Source organism: Pteronotus mesoamericanus, unplaced genomic scaffold (genome assembly GCF_021234165.1).
Source record: "Pteronotus mesoamericanus isolate MK-2021 breed Mesoamerican mustached bat unplaced genomic scaffold, CSHL_Meso_final contig_657, whole genome shotgun sequence".
Classification (NCBI taxonomy): domain Eukaryota; kingdom Metazoa; phylum Chordata; class Mammalia; order Chiroptera; family Mormoopidae; genus Pteronotus; species Pteronotus mesoamericanus.
The window spans coordinates 21,711,881-21,724,279 of NW_026555229.1; the positions used below are offsets into that span (position 1 = coordinate 21,711,881).

The window sequence follows — 12,399 nt, forward strand, 5'->3', positions numbered from 1 at the left end:
GGCCTGCTGCCCCGGACACCAGAGGCTCAACAGGGAATCCGAAACCAGGGATGGGGACCACATTCTGCCCCCACTCTCCTTCTCCCCTTGGGCAAGACCTGGGGCCGCCTCACGGCCACCACCTGGCCCTGGGTGGGGGGCGGTCTCCCCAGGGCCCGAGGCTGGGGCAGTCAGGAAGGTCCACGGAGGGCGGGAAGGGCCCCATCGTTTTCTCCACCCCCCACTGCATGCTGAGCCCCTGGTGCCGCTTCAGAGACGCAGGTCCTCGTGCCGGTCCCTGGCTTTACCAAGGCCACCGTCAGTGTACCTGCTTGGGCACTGCTTAGTGTCACTACTTCGAACTGCAGTTTCAGATTTCGGTAATAATCCAATTTCAGCCTACTTCATCCGGAACGGTGACAACTGTCACCTCAGACCGTCTGGACGGCTCTGACTGCAGGCACAGCAGGGGCCAGATTGTCATGTGAGATCCCAGCTGCTGTCCCAGGACTGGGCACTGACCCCCGAGCCCAGCCACTTCACTGTTCTCCAACCAGAGGGCCCACGAGTACAGGGCCACTCTGTCCCACCGAGGGTCCACCACAGCCGGGGAGAAAAGACCTGCTCCCGGCCAACTCTCCACTCCGTGACTCCAAACCTCACACGTCACCTATCGAAAGTGTCTGCGGCTCCCAGTGCACACGGAACAAACCCCCACCTGGCCTGCAGGCCCCCACATACCCCCTGCCACACCTCCAGCCAGATGGGTGCTTCCTGACCTTGGGAACACCCCTGCTTTCCAGGAAAATGGGGCAGGAGGCTGACGAGCCCCCAGGACAGGACCGCTCTGGAACGCAGGGGCCAGTGCTCAGAGAGCAGGGCCACAGCGTGGAGAAGTGGCCCAGGGCTTATCCCCCTGCAAAGCCCACCTTAGCACCCCCTCCAGGGCCCCAGAGAAGAGCCAGCCTCCGCCTCCCACCCCACCTATGGCCGCCCCCCACCCCAGCCCTGCCCTGGCTGCACACCAGAACGCTCAGACTCGGGGGGCTGCACAGGGACAGTGAACGCAGGAGGAAAAGCACCCCAGAGATGAAGGCAAGGGTCCAGAGACATGGCACCCCCCACCCACCCCCCGGCCTGTCCAGCTCCACAAGGAGCAGAGCAGGGGGGCCACCAAAGTCCCTGTTCTGTGACGGAACAGTCGCCTGGCACCCAGACGCTCCGCTGCTCAGGCCTCTGGGCCTGCTCTCCGACGCCAGTCCCCCCGAGAGAGCACAGCCCTGCAGAACCCAGCGCCTCAGGGCAGGGGCCTCTCCAGCCTCTCCTGACCCGCTGGCTCACTGGGCCCACGGCAGGAGGCACCAGTCACGGACTCCAAGACCCAGCCCCAGTCCCGGCTCTTATGTCCACACCTGAGCCTCCCTACCTGTGGAGCCGTAAGCTCCAGAGTCTGACGGTTCGGCCACGTCATGGGCAGTGACCTTGGGCACAGGGTCTGACCCCGCCCTGCCTGCTGTGGAAGCCACCGGCCACGTGTGGCCAGTCCAAACTGCGATGTGCAACCATGGCAACCCACGCCCCGGATCGCACACGCAGTACAGGAAAAGAATGGAAAACATTGCGTTAATACTTTATTTCTGTCGATTGTTGAAATGACAGGGTTTTGGATACACTGAATTAAATAAAATATATTCGATTAATCTCACCTATTCCTTTTTTTCTTTTTCATCATGGCTAATAGAAAATTTAAAAGTATCTCTGCGGCTCCTGTTGTTCCTACCGGACAGAGCTGATGCCCACCGTCGGAGACTCAGGAGTCTCCACCGAAATGGTTATTTTGAGGTGAAGATGCTGTGGGTAGGTTTCTTTTGTGAGTCTGCTCTCCCCTCGCCTGCTGAGGGTCAGCAGCCCCGCAGCTGCTGCCCTCTCTCCGCCTGCGTCCCCAGGGCCGGGTGGGGCTGCCCAGGAAGGGCGGCACCCGTCCCCCGCGCCTGTGCCAGCCTCCCCGCCGATGGGCAGAGCGCTGCTGCCTTTGCCGGGCTGCCCGTGAAGCTGACGACCGCGATGCCTCTTGGGGAAAACCACGTGCGCAACAGGGACCCAGGTTCAAGGCCACAAGCCACACTCGGTCAAAGACACAGCAGTAACGACAGTGGTGACGACAAGGCTCCCCATGGCCAACACACCTGCGGGCCTCTGTGTGCCAGGCCTGCCGCGAGCGCTCACAGGGTCAATCCCCCGGCACCCAGACGACGACACTGGGCCCAGAGAGGGATGTGCCCGGCCACCGGGTTGGCGAGTGGCACACCAAAACTCAGTGCGGGCCCCCCTGGCCCTGAAGCCCAGGCCCTCCCGCGGGGACCCGGGCCAGGCCCTGCCTTCCGTTTCCCACCATCTGGGTTTAGGGCCAGTCCTGGCACACATATTTGCTCCACGCTTCCCCGTGTGTGTCACGCTGAAGTCCCGGTGTCTCTGCCGAGTGACCATCACCCTCTCGCCATTTCGGGCCCCATCTCCTCCCTCTTGCCAGTTACGCGGCCCCCTCAGCCCACATCCGCTCAAACGCTCTCCCCAGGCACACCGCGGGCGCCACGCTGCGTCTGCCCGAGCAGGCCCGAACCCGACAGAAAAGGATCTTTCCTTCCGCTGGCTCCCCAGCCCGCATGCTTGTTCCCATTTTTACAGGCCCTCAGTTCTCGGGAAATTCCATCGTCTGAGGCTGTTCCAGGTCGCAGTGAGGGAGAAGGTCTCTCTAGGTGGGTTAAGCCTGTTTGCAGCTGGTCCCAACCATCAAGGGCCACAGGCCGGGTCTGCAGCACAGAGGGGATGCGGCTAGACCTGTCCAGGCGACAGGACCACCGCACTGAGTCCCAGGCAGGAGCTGTCCTTCCACAGGGAACATGTGACACCCTGAGACAGACAGGCGTGACGTGAGAAGGTGCCCAGACAGCCCACAAGGCCCTCGCTAAGCTCCTTATCTTCCTGGGCACCCAGTGAGGACGAGGTCGGCAAGAAGTTGGGGTATCTGGACGAGAAGAGAGTGCGTGGCGAGGGGAGCTGTAAGGGCCGCTCTGTCCCCCTGACCGTGAGCACGGCCAGACCTGGCCGCACCCGCTGCCTGGCAGCACCTTGAAGCCACCTTGCATTTTGCAGCCCCGTCGGCCCAGTAAGAAGTCTGCCAGGGATTTTCCTTCTGGGACACAGAAGCCTACTCTCAAGCCTCCTCTTCCTGCGTCTAGGCACACACGTCACTTTGGAGGCACCTCTCAGAGGAGGGCAGGACCCCAGAAGGGAAGGGAGGGGGTGCCTGGCTGGGGTGTCTGAGGGGAGGCTGCAGCTGGGCCCTGGGCTTGGGCAAGTGCAGGACAAGCCATCAGGACAAGTCACTTTGGGGATGAGCAGGGAGGGCAGAGGCCGTGGCTCAGAGATCTTCCAGCAGGTCACAAAGCAGGCCGCAAAGGCACTAAAGGACTATTCCAGATTGTGGATGCATCCACCTGGGGAAAAGAACCAGCGTTTTCGGGGCGCCTCCCCTCAGCGCCAGCTGCCTGGTCCCAGCCTCCCTGTACGACAAAGGGCCCAGGGCGGGGCAGCGGGACGGCACTGCTCGGGCACAGCGGTGGCGCCCTCCCGGGGGGGGCCCAGTGCAGGGCTGCGGGGCCTCCCCGCTGCAGCGCCCCTTGGACCGACCAGAAAGCTCGCAGCTCACCAAAGGCAAGGTCAGCCCAACGGCTGGGAGGGCCAGCCCGGGCGGCAGGGTCTGGACTGCCCGAAGTCAGAGCTGTGGGCCCTCCACCAGGGGGTGGGCCTGCTGGATGCGCTGAGGGACGGCCACATTCCTGAGAATGTCCTGCGCCCCAGGCCCCAGGCCAAAGGCTGGGGGCAGCCCTGGGGAGCCGATGTCACCATCCCCACCTGGACGTCAGGGAACCCAAAACCCAGAGTGGGTCCCAGAGCCAGCCGCCTGGGCCTGGCGTTCACAAGGGGGCAGAGCTCACCCCAGGAGGGGGCCCTTCGGAGGGTTTGTGGGGGCCAAAGAGCGAGCAGGGCTCAAGTCGCTGTTCTGCTGCTCGGCCAGGGAGCACAAGCCAACGATCCTCCTGAAGGAGAAGGTGCAGAGCCCTCCTGGGTCAGGGAGAGGACCACACCTTAGGGTGGCCCGGACAACCGAGCCTTCCGCCGCCACCAACGTGGGCCAGCACGCAGAGAGCTTACGACATCGTTTCCCAGAGCCAGAGCCAGGCCGCTGTGTGATGGTGTGGACAGGGGGCGAGCCAAGGGTCAAGCACTGCCACTGGCCAGGGCACAGGAGGCGGGAGGCGGCACTGCAGTGCGAGAGGCCCGTGGCTGGGGGCCCCTGACTCACGCAGCCGCCAGTCCCTCGATGCTGGGGCCTCGCCGAAGTGTCTCTCTGGGTGCGCTTCCCTGCCATGCTTTCCCACGCCTTCCAGCCATGACCTCTCTGTCCCACCAAGTCAACTGAGCTCAACCCTGAAGGCAGTTGATTCAGAAGGTCCCGGACCCAGTGAATCCCCACAAATCCCAGTTCGGACGCCCCGACGGCTTCCCCCTGGACTCAGCACAAGGCCCTGCCGACCCCTCGCAGCCCCTGCCACATACTACCTGGCTCAGGACCCGGCACACCCACTCGCGAGCTTTGCCCTGGCCTTGGCGGAGCCCACCCACTTCCCCACGCCTCTGCTCGCTCTTTGCCCTCTGACGAGGCTCTCCCTTCGCGCCTTGGTGTGGCCGAACGTGGCTCATCATTTGGCACTTGGCGCAGAAGCCACCTCCTCAGAGAGGCGCCCCCGCCCCCGTCCCTCCAATCTAGACCCAGCCACCTCCCTCTCCTCTCCTCCGCCTGGTGTTCCACCTCACACTGGCCTGGTTTCTTTCCTTCACAGTGCATGTCACCCTCTGAAATAGCCTTGCCTGTTGTTTGTTTGCTTATTATCTATTCCCTGATCTACAAAGTAGCTTCTAGGAAAGAGGCCACCCAGTGCTTTGCAGAACTAGTCCAGGGCCCAGCCGCGTGCCCGGCCCACAGCCAGCACCGCGTCGGGAAGCACCTGCTGCGTGAAGACTAACTGGCGAGGAGCAGAGAGTGAGGACCGCCCACCTTCTGCTCCAGGATGCACACGGCCCCATCTCTGTGCAGCCCTCTGCCGGCCCCTCCGCTGAAGGAGCTCCAGGAGGGGCCTGTCCCCAAGGCCGGTCCCCAGCGCCCCGCGTCCTGCTCCTGGACTCAGCTCTGGGGGGGCGGGGCTCTGCCACCTGCTCTCCCAAGCCCTGCCAGGGGGAGTGCCAGAGGAGACCCTGAGGCTGGAGGACAGAGTGGGGCCCTGCCTCGTCCTGTGCCCCGCGGCTGTCCCTGCCACCCAGCCACGCTTCTTGACCTGGCAGGGGTGGTACGCTCCACTCACGGCAGCTGCCACCAGCTCACAGCTTTTCCAACAGGCAACGTCCAGGAGGAGGAGGAGGAGGGCCCTACCCCTCCTCACCCCCATGCGCCAGTGCCTCCCACGAGGGGTCTAGGTCCCAGCCCTGGGGGTCTGGGGTCTCCAAGCATCCCAGATTTCAGAAGGGAGCCTCCCGTTTATTGCGCTGGCCTGGGGCGGGGACAGTTTCCTGCAGTTGCTTCCTGTATGATACCTGGCATTTCCCATCCTGGCTCAGTTCTCAGAATCCCGGGTGACAACGGTTGACAATGTCTCTGTGGGCACATGGGTGCTTTCTATCCCCTGACAGGTCCCTGGTTGACCCAGGGGACTTTACATACACTCTCCACGCAGAGAACCCCCCTCCACCCTGTACTGTTTCGGGGACGGGGCTAGGGTCCTAGTGGCCTTGAGTGACTCATGACTGATGCTACTGAGCTCGCTGGTGCTGCTCACAAATGAAGCTTCTGGTGGTTGCGTTATGTTTTGGAACCAACTGTTTCTTTTGTTTTCTAAGATAGGGAAAAAAAACACCCCTCCCCCTCCCCAAAAGGAATTATCCAAGAGTTCTACTATTCTGACTTTCAAAGGAGGCATTGTTAATCTTTTGGCCATAAATAGGCAATTAACACCCACTCTGAATCCAGTCAAACCAAGCTCCTGCCAGCCTGGGGACAGCAGCGGGGGCTCTGCCCTCCATGAGGCGTCTGCTTCCCTTAGTTCTCCACTGCGGCCTGAAGCTGCAAGAAAGGGCAGGAATTCAGGACGTGGTTCCGCAAAAATGCCACCAACGAGGGCTTGTGTCAACGACAGGGGAGATGCAATGTGGGTGCGGGCGGGAGGCAACAGAGAGCTGTGTTGCAAAAGGCCGGTCCCCACGAAAGCCAGAGGCTTGTCCCGGGCAGAGGTGCAGCAGGCGGCGGGTGTGTCGGCTCTGGGCCTTGATCGCACATCCGCCCGCCTCGGTGGCACCTCCCTGTTCGCAGGCCCTGCCCAGGGCTCCCCGAGGCCCACCGCTCACCAGGCCCTGGCACTCCTCCCCAGGAGGCGTCACCCCAATGCCCCGGCAAGGACGCGGGTGTAAGACAGGCCCCAAGCCGCCCGCACCTTCCACAGCCCGAGTCCGGGACGGGATGCCTGGTGTCGAGTGCATCCAGGCCGCACGGCAGAACCCTGACCTCGAAGTCACAGGGCCCTGGTCCAAACCCCAGTGGTGCAACTCGGCAACTCTACTCCAGCCCTCAGACAGGCCGCACCAGCTCCAGGCTGCCGGGCAGGTGGGCTGGGGCCGAGACTGCACAGCTGCGGAGTCCCCACCGCGAGGCGCGCTCGCGTTCAATAGACGGCACTTCCTTCCTTTGGACAAATTTCTCTCTCTGCACCTGAGAGGTCACTCCCAACAGCGTCGATGGCAGCTGTCTCTCACTGAGCGCTAATCCCAGGCCCACATGGTTCTGAGCTTGCGTGTTCCACGTCAGTGAGCACCTTTCAAGCCGCCAGCCACGCTGTGAGAAAAGGCGTGGCCGCCCTCCCTGTGGGTGGGCACGCTGAGGGGCAGAGAGGTCACACACGCTGCCCGCTGCCTGGATGCGGACTGAGCCAGGGCCACTGTCACGCGTCTCAGCCCACACCCTGCTGCTTCTCTGCGACCTTCCTCTGGGGGCCCTGGGCGTCGGACCCATCCCGCCGCGGCTCCCGTGGAGCAGGACTGCGGGGGTCCCTGGGTGTGCTGCCCGCCTGCCCGCCTGCCCGCCTGCCCACAGGCCCGTTGCCCGGGGCCCCGTGCTGGCGCCGGAGCACAGCTGGCAGGCCGAGGATGCTCCAAGCACATCCGGGCAGCGGGAGGGGCTCCCAAAGCCGAGGCCCCTCCTCCAGAAAGCCCGGGCATCCCCAAGGCATCCCGGCCCCCCCTCCTCAAATACCCTTCGGCTCAGAGAGGCTCTCGAACGTGGAAAATCACCGAGTGGCATTAAAAGCGGCCTCCCTGGCATGTCCCCAGCTGAACTCCTATTTTTCTTTTCCCCGGGAGATCAAAGCCATTGTGTCAACACTCGGCCCCAATCCGAGTGACCTTAAGCAAAGAGCTTATGCAACCTGGCAGCTGTGCCTGGGGACAGTGAGGGTGACCCAGGTGTCTGAGGAGGGGTTTCCTAGGACCACGGGCACCCCGCGAGGGGTGCGATGTTTTTACTGACACATGATGTCTGCGAGCAAGGAGAATGGAGAGAGCAGAGATGAGTGTCTGCCTGCCCGCGCCCCCACCACTGGCTCCATAGCTGGCAGAATCCATTGGCACTAACGCCACCGCCACCGCCACCAGGGTGGCAGGCCCAGCTGGGCGTCCTGATGGAGCTACAGGACACAGGCCCAGGGGCGGCCTTGTTGTTAATCAGTGTCACCCACTGAACCAGCCACACTCTGTGGCTCCTCCCCGTTCCCATGTCACAGACAAGGAAGTGGAAGCTGACAGAGGGAGACCTGCCAGAGGGCCCACAGCTCAAAAGCGGCAGAGTGTGGAATGAGCCCTTGTCAGCCCCCAGAGCTCACACGGTTCCCCTCCGTACCCTCTGTGTCCTGCAAGTGGCGGCCACCTGGAAAGGCCACTGGGCAGGCAGTCCTCACAGGTGGAGGAACCCCGAACTGGGAGGCAAGTGCCGGCCTTTCCAGCCTCCTAACTACCATGTGGCTTCTGGGCAAGTTCAGTGACGCTCCCTGGCCTCCGGACGCCTCAGCCCCGAGTGTGACAGCAAATCAGGAGAGGGTTCGGAGACTTCCTGGGACTTCCACCGGAAAGACTGCCGTGATGGACAAGCAACGTCTGTCAAGAGCACGGCAGGAAGCGCGCCGTGAGGGAAGCCCGGGGCTGCGGCCCCAGCGCGCGGCTCCGACAGTCCAGGTCTTACAGCCTCTCTGCCTTTTTCAAGCTGATCAGGACCATCTCCTCATCAGAAACTACCCTCATATGCCCACAGTGCTTTTCGCCTTTACTTTAGTTAGCGTGTATTTCACTCCAAATGGGATTCAGAGCTTTCCGTGCGGCCTCCGCCAGATCACCACACCCACTGGCATTCCTGTTGCAAAGGGGGATCCGCCTCTGAACGGCCTGTTGTCAGCTCAGCTCCCCTGGGAGGAGTGCTAAGTGGGTAAGGCAGCGGGGACCTGGGACCAGCACGGTGGCAGGCCACTGGCAGAGTAGCCACACGGCCCGAGCCCAGGGACTCAGCCACGGAACAGCGCAGCTGGCCTGCAGCTGCCAGGGCTGCCGGGCAAGGAGGTCATGTGGCCAGCAGTGTGGAGGGCCACCCCACAGGGCGGCGCCCGCTGGCACACAGGGTAGCAAGCAGAAAGGGACCTGAGGGAGCCCCACCCAGAGACGAGCCTGCCAGCAGAGAGCCACGAGAGAGCCATCTGTGCTAACTCCTCTGATGACGTCTTACCCCTCACCCACTGGAGCCCCCAAGACCAGCCTGCCGCCCTGGGCTCGTCTGCAGGACCACCGCTCGGGGCATAGCTCCGACCCCACACCCGTCCCCTGCCCCACCCTGCCCCGGCCGGCGTTCATGGGCCTGCCAACATCTGCTCCCACAACAGTTGCTGCCTGTTCCGAGGCCGCTCCGCCAGCCTGGGGGACTCAGTGTGTGGGCAGCCGCCATCAATCACACCTCTGTTTCAGCATCCCGGCCCCTCCTCACAAGTATCTCGCTTCTGTTCGAAGCACTGGTGAGAAACACAATTTGTTGCTCTTTCAAGCTGACCGGCCTGGAGTTAAAAATACAGCGAGGACCATGACAGCCAGGGGCACGCCATTCAGCGGGTCATCTGTAATTGTTGCCTTTTCTGCAATCTTCGCTCACACGCACGCCGTCCGTGCCTAAAGGGCCCCGCGCAGCTCAGGTCGCAGCCAATGATCAACTGACGCCTGGTGGTCTGGCCAGGTTGCAAAACAACCACCAACCCATCCTGTTGACAAAGGTCCTGCCGATGAACAACACACAGGCTCAAGCTGGGCCCTGCCCTCAATGACACACATTGTCATCTTGCAAAAGGGAGGCTACAGCTTCACAGAAAACGCCCAGCAGAAGGGGCCTCGACAGAGCAGAGAGAAACACTGCACAGGGAGGTCGCGGAATCGGACCTGGCAGGGCGGCCGGGCCTGGCCCCTGGGGCGCCTTCCAGCGGCTCACTGTGTGAACCCAGCCGCGGCCGTCACATTCCAGGGGCGGGGGCGGCCTTCCTGGACTGGGTCCCTGCGTCGTTTCTCCCCGGGGGTTCTCCTCACTACAGTCACCCTCCTCCCTCAAGACCCACAGCCCTGCCCGCCAGCTGAGCACTGAGGTTTTAAGGAGACAGGAGGAAAGACAGCCTGAAAGCTGTGTCTAACCGCCCCCCCGCCCCCCAGTGTCCCAGCCGCAGTGCCGCAAAAGTCAAGAGCCATCGCTGCCAGCCGGCCGACAGCTGTGTTCCGGAAATGACGCTGGGAAGGGACAAGACATCCGGAGGGGTGTCTGGTGGGCTCCCAGGTCGCTTCCACCCTCGTGCAGGGGGTGACAAGTGTAAGATGAGCCCGCTCACACAGCTGTCCTCGTCCAGCTGTGCGACTGCGTCCTGCCACCACGTCACAGGCCTCGGCTCCGAGCACGGAGCCACGGCAGGCTGAGCTGAGCGACGGCGGGCCGCCCTCGCCAACAGACAAGGTCCAGGCAAGACGAGGCTCAAACGAGAAGTCAGCGGCAAGGACAGAGAAGGGAGGGTAAAACCGGAATTAAAAAGATGGGCAAAAAAAGGAAAAGGGGGTCCTCACAATGCATAGAGTGTGCCTCCCGGGAACATCACCTTCTCATGCCGGCTCTGCCTGCGGGGTCACATCCACCCCTGAGACCCTCTGCCGCTCGCTTGGGGCAGTGCCCCCCTCCCCCAAGGATCCTTGCTCACTCCCGTGGGTGTGCACAAGGGCAGGGCCTGGGACCTCAGCGCTACCTGTCCTCCCCTGCTGGTCTGCCTCTCTCTTGTGTTCCCTTTTCTGCTGACAATTGCAGGGGCCCTGGCTACCATCCCCACTCCAGGCCCTTCGCCCCTGGTGCTCACACATCTGTCCCAGGGGGTCTGCTCTGGGCCCTGAAGGCCCCAGCCCATCGGCCCCTCCAGGGAGCAGGGGTTTGTCAGAAATCCCAAAGGTCTAACCAAAAAGGCCCTTGGCACCTTCAATCCGGGCCTCTCAAGCACCTGGTCCCAGGCTCTATGCAAAAGGGGGTCCTTTAGAAGAGTGCTCAGTTGGAACCCCCTCCTCCCAAATAAGCAAATGTGTAAACAACATCAAAAGGCCCGTGAAAGAGCCCACGGCCCAGCCTGAAGAAGGGACAGTGGGAAGCATGGAGCAGCACCTACCCTCAGCACAGCCCACCTTGCCATGTGCAACTGCGCTCACCTCCCGGTGGTCGTGAGGCCAAGTGAAGCCACAGCCTGTCAGACTGAGGTCTGGGGGCTGGAAGTCCCACACCAGCTGTCAGTGGGCCGTGAGGAGGCCCCTGTACACACGGTGCTGTGCACACCCCAGCTCACAGGGTACCAGGTACAGACAGGGCCCCTCGTGTTCCAGGCTGGGTCTGGGCCGCTTTTCAAATGCACGGCCACTGCCCTGGGCCAGCCTCCCAAGACGTCCAAGACTGGAAAAGCAAGGGCCGCCTCCTGAAACCACCAATCACCCCGCGGGGGACTTCAGCAGGCAGAGGCTCCTGGAGGGAGGGCTGGCTGGGTCCACAGGCTCGGTGGGGGGCTCCGGTCCATCCCCAGGGTGCTGGCCACGGCCCTTTGGCACATGCACTTCCCTGAGGCCCCTTCTCTTTCCCTGGACTCTGCCCTACCCAGGCCCTGGCCAGGAACAGACAGGCAGAACCCGGCAGCCTCCTCGGGCTCCTGGAGACCTGCCTGGGCCTAGTGAAGCAATCTATACATCTGGGCACAGCCCTGCCGAGAAGCATGTTTTTAAACTGCTTCTACCCCAGCGAGGACGGGAACTATCACCAGTGGTGCCAGCGGTGTTATTCCAACTTGTGGCCAGTAAAATATAATCACACGTGTAAGTTGTTTTTATTGCCTATCTAGCTTATTAGCTAATAAAATAAGCTCAGCATTAAAAAGTTAACTGAAGCCATTTATCACACCCAGAACTCATGGCTCTGTGTTTCCTTCAGAAGTCACCCAAATCTGTCACCTCTCCAGCCTTTTTTACCTATTTAAATTTCTCCCAAGGAGGAAAATTCCACCCCCGTGTCCAATGTAAATGAATGCGCTCCATCGCTGTCTAGCTCTAAGGTCCTCGGGAGAAAGACAGGGACACACCTGGAGCGGTGACGGGAGACATGGAAACGGGAAAACGAGGGGCCAAGAGCGGAGGGTTGCCAGCCCTTCTTAAGGGCCCCGCCGCGCGAGCCCACAGGCGGGGGAGGCAGGCGTGGCCAGACGCTGGGCCAGGAGTGTGCTCTAGACTCAAGACCCCGCAACTCTTCTCTGGTTGGGGGACTGTGAGGCTGGGTGGGGAACTAAAGGGGAGAGAAGGAGACTCCGTCAACTGAAAGTTTTTTTTCATTGGGAACGAAAGGAGGCCCAGCCAACCAAGCAGCCCCAGCCACAGAAGGAAGCGGTCATGTAGGCCTGAAAAGGAGTGGGCACGGTGAGCCGGCCTGTCCAGGTGTGGCCTTGGGCTGCACACACAAGGCGGAGCCCTGGTGGCCACGCGGGTCTCCGTCCGGGCCGTGACTGATGCTCACGCAGCAAGGCCAGAAAAAGACGATGGTCAAAGAAGAGCGCAAGGCCCCCGAGGGCCTCCTCGACGCAGGGCTCGGAGCGATGCATCCCCCCACCGCATCTGCCGGCCCTCAGCGGGACGGGCCACAGGGACGCACCTCGCAGCCTGGGCCTCACCGTCCCCCTTGACCTCCCTGGTAAGAACCAAATGCAGATGGTGCTGAGGCTCCGAGACTCT

At 62.4% G+C, this 12,399-nt stretch overlaps 1 protein-coding gene across 1 annotated transcript in view; it reads right to left on the reverse strand.

Annotated features, from left to right (window-relative positions):
• Nucleotides 1-12,399, reverse strand: part of FAM53B (family with sequence similarity 53 member B) — a 62,857-nt gene that overhangs the window by 27,683 nt on the left and 22,775 nt on the right. The gene's annotated exons all lie outside the window — the stretch shown is intronic.